This window comes from Pinus tabuliformis, chromosome 8 (genome assembly GCF_031772625.1).
Source record: "Pinus tabuliformis cultivar Carrire ecotype Pingquan chromosome 8, CPIR1, whole genome shotgun sequence".
Lineage (NCBI taxonomy): Eukaryota > Viridiplantae > Streptophyta > Pinopsida > Pinales > Pinaceae > Pinus > Pinus tabuliformis.
Window position 1 is genome coordinate 1,538,595,635 of NC_142294.1, and position 4,680 is coordinate 1,538,600,314.

General features: G+C 31.4%; 1 pseudogene; it reads right to left on the minus strand.

Annotated features, from left to right (window-relative positions):
• Positions 1-2,405: 2,405 nt before the first annotated feature.
• Positions 2,406-2,743, minus strand: LOC149241793 (antimicrobial peptide 1 pseudogene; annotated as a pseudogene).
• Positions 2,744-4,680: the final 1,937 nt, after the last annotated feature.

The following is a 4,680-nucleotide window of genomic DNA, read 5'->3' on the forward strand; positions in this document are numbered from 1 at the left end:
ATTTAAGAAACATTTTCTATTTATTTTGTAAACACGTGTTAATTCACATTTAACATCTGCCAAAGCCCTTTTGATTGGAGAAATTGTGTTTTTTTATTTTATTTTCTAAGTGTGATAATTATGGGGATTTAGGAGCTCAATGGTCCTTGAGTTCACCATGTTATCAATTCATTAGGTTGCAAAAAGTGAGGCAAAGGATATGAAAAGTATCATTCCCTCAAATACCATTAAGAAGAAAAGGGAGATGTTAGAGCCATCTTCTATATTAGTTTGCATGTTATTTGGAAGGAATAACCCAACTCTAAATCTAAAATAAATTTCCTAGAATTAGTATTGAGTATGAATTTGGGATGGTCCTTGTTTAGATACCTAGGTACCCCAATCACCCACAAATGTTACAAGGTAATAGACTAGGTTTAATTATTAAAGAAGGTTTAAAAGTAAAATAACTTCTTAACTAAATCCCCACAAGATAATATCATCGATAAAGTTTGTCTTATTTTTCATCCAAATATATGTTTGATATTTTCTAATGGTACCATTTGAAATTCTTAAGGAATTTAATAGCTTATTGAGGACATTCACTAGAAAGGGAGAGAACATCTGTTAAAAAAATCATTTTGAAAAATTGAAAAAAAAATAAAGTTATTTAGGTCTAAAATATGGAAACCTATTGAATAATTCCCTTAGAAAAAATATAATGATGAAAAACAATTTTGGGATGGAGGGCATGTGGATACTAAAAGAGGTTCTTTGCAAGAAGTATCTCAATGATAAAGTTAGGACAAGTGTTTGAATATCTTGATACTAAGAAGAAATCAATCTCCAATATAGAAATAAATGAAAAAAAAGAGAGGATATATCTATCATTAAGGAGCATTTATCTTGGATTCCAAGGAATAAGGAGTATACCATCATATGAGAATAATTTAGGTATCCCCCCATTAAAATAATCTTCTATTTTAAGAGGAATTAAAACCTAGAGCAAGCATAAGATGAAAACTTTGGACCAACAAGGCACACATATTTCAACAAAGTCCAAACCCTCACTTCTTCTTCCACTTTCCACCTCCTTTTTCACTGTCTACCACATGTGCAGCCTCACACCAACATAGAGACACACACATGCAAGTAGCTACAAGTTGTAGGTTCTACATACCCCATGGTGAATATGTGGTAGTACCTATTGTGTCCTAATGTGCCCATGATGAATCTGTGGTAGTACCTTTTGTGTCCTAATGTGCAGTAAAAAGGTATTCACTGTGCAAGATCCATGATGTTAAACTAATGACCCTTGCAAATAATAATGAGAAAAACATTTCCAAATCTTCCATAGAAGATGAAAGAATAATGAAACCTATCATTAATTGCCCTTAAAAAAAGCTTCAATTACTAATATTTAAAAATATATACAAACTTTAGAAAATAAAATATGAATCCAAAGAACTTGCACCCTTTTTACCACCTTTAAGTTTTTATGGTCTTTTCCTTTTCACAACCCTAGACTTTTCCTTTTGGACTATTGATCATCCACCTTCCTTTTATTAATTACATGTGAGAAATAGGTATAAAACCTTATATTAAATAAGAAACACAGCTTATTAAATTTCGGAAAAAAGTTTAGGCCAAATTTAGCACCTTAGAGATAAATTCCTTCCTTCATATGGTTATTAATACAAAACAAGCTCCTAATCGTTGAGAATCTCAACAAATGAGGTATAGAAGAGCCTTTCTTATATGTATTGTGTAAGAAGAAAGAGAAAAATCAAGACACTTCAATGTTGTAAGATGGCAAGTGTTTATAGAACAAGCTCCTAACCTTTGAGAACCTAAAAAAAATGAGGTATACAAAAGCCTTCCAGCTTGTAGTTAAGAGGAAAGAGAAAAATCATGAAGCCTTTTTTTAACATTGTTGGACATGTGATCATCTGCCTTCCTTTTATTAATTACGTGATGAGAAATAAGTATAAATCCCTATATTAAATAAGAAACACAACTTATTAAATTCCGCAATAAAATTTAAGCCAAAGTTAGCCCCTCATAAATAAATTCCTTCACATGGTTATTAATACAAAACAAGCTCCTAATTGTTGAGAACCTTAACAAATAAGGTATACAAGAGCCTTTTTTATGTGTATTATGTAAGAAGAAAGAGAAAAATCAAGACACCTCAATGTTGTAAGAGATAGCAAGTGTTAACAGAACAAGCTCCTAACCTTTGAGAACCTAAAAAAAATTGAGGTATACAAAAGCCTTCCTTGGTAAGAGGAAAGAGAAAAATCATGAAACCTCTTTTTAACATTGTTGTAAGGAATTACAAGGGTTTAAAGTACAAATTAAAAAGAACTTTAGTTCAATGTAACTAATTAAAAATTTACATTTTTGTAGCCAAACTTCATATTCATCTACGATCTTATGGATTGATTAACACTGCCAGAAAAACGGGTATGAGTAACGCCTTTGCAGTTGGCCGTGTTGTAAGCCGCAGCGGTCTGACCTTGATACACGAACTCGTATCCTCCATGAACGTCGTTACCGATATTAGAACACCCACATTTGCTGTATCGAGCAGCATGGTTGTTGCAACCAGGCCCTGCCCAGGCAGTGAAATAACTGCCCTCAGAAGGCTGGGCCAAAGCTAAAAACAAGCATACCAATACAAACATCACGTATGCCAAGCGCTTGGTTTCCATGATAGCTGATAACAGGAATTCGGATGAGGAAGGTGTGAGTGATTTCGTAGTCGGGAGACACAGATTTATAGTGAACGTAAAGCGATGGTGATTTTCACTGGGTGAATAAAGAACTGAGAATTGTTTTTACTGTATGGAAATGCGCATTCGAGACTGAGAGTGACCACGCATTTTTTTCTTTTTTACCTTACGAATGTGATAGACATGATGAGATCTTAGGTTCACTGGATAAGGATGAATGCGACAGAGTAGAGTTGAGTGATTATGTTTCGTAAAGTTATTCGCATTAATTAAACTAAATCTCATATTGACTCATTGTCTTCGCAGCGAGCACTACTTTTATCCTAAAAATGTTAAAAATCTCATATTGGCTCATTGTCTTCCCAGCGAGCACTACTTTTATCCTTCAAATATTAAGAAACATGCGTCTGCCACCGGAGACTGAGCGTAAAACCAGGCCCAACGAGGCGACTTTTTGGGCAGAGTCCAGTTTGTCTGAAACACTGAAAAATCTAAAAGGCAGAGTCCAGTTTGTCTGAAACACTGAAAAATCTAAAAGGTATGATCTTTGCTATCTTCTTGAAAACCACAAAAACTTTTAATTAAATTGCTTCATCAAGAAAGAAAGAAAGAAATTATTTTAATGTCTATGAGGTTAAAGATAACTAATAGGACAGCTTGATTCTTCATCCATCTGCTTGATGTATTCAGCTCTTTTTCTGTGAAGCTTTGCAATAAATGCTCCCAGCTTCTCAACAAATCCCTTGCTAAATAGATTATCCAAAGAACTAGCTGTCAGCATATCTGCATAACTTTAGCTGGTATTTTGAAGGCCTTATATTCTAAAATGAAATGCTTTTCTGTTTCCACTTTTCTCAGAAGAACAAAAATTCATACTCTTTTCTCCCACACTTCTTTTAACCTTTTTCAACTGTACTTAGATAAATAGTTTAAATATTTTCTAACCTGTAATTAAATAAATAATTTTTTGTCAAAATTTTATTGGATATTAAAATTAGTTTTTATACATAAATAAATTATGTAACCTGATAAATCACTACAACACTTGGATTTTGCAAAATTAACAAATAAAAATTAACAAATTTTTGTGAGCATTTGAGTTTTGCAAAATTAACAAATTAAATTTACGAATTCAACAAATTTATGAAATAAAATATCATAACAGAACTTAAACTAATTAAACTACTGCACTATAAACATGTCCGGGATTCTCTTTTGAACAATAAAACAAAAAGCACCATCTGATAACTAAACTGCACATCATAAATTGTTTGTTAAATTCTGCAATGGGAAAGTTCTAAAGATTTTTGCTTTATCGTGAATTAATGGTTATATTCACAATGCTGAAGTGCAAAAGATTTTTTAAAATATTGAATTTATCTTTTTATTTAAAAATAAAATTTAGATAATAAAACATTAAAATTTCATAAAATCAAATCAAACAATTTTATTGAGAAAAGTAATCATCAGATTGCATATTCATAAAATTATGGTTTTATGTATTGAAGTCACAATTTTTTTGTTTAAAGGTTTTTTTTCAAAAATTTTATTAGAATAATGTTTAAATAGTCTTTTTTTAATGGAAAAAACAGATTTAATATTATTAAAAAATCTTATCGCACTCAAAATCCTGAAGCTTAACAACTGTAACCTAGATTTTAAAACATTTCTACAAAATTTTCTCAAAATCTCACTATAATTCTTAATATTTAAGGAAATTGTAGCCTCTTTAAACTACTTGTAAAATTATTTTTGTCTTTGTTTCACATTTCCGGAATAGCCAGTTGAGAATGGTTGTTTCACCTCAACACTGTACAGGCGTTGGAGTCTAGGATACTTACTTCAGATTTAACGGTAAAGTGTACAATATTTATGTAAGAAATGCAATTCAAATATTTTATTTCTTTAAAGCAAATATTAAGCACGGCCCAGTAAGTCAATCATTCTGCTTTTCCATAGTATCCAT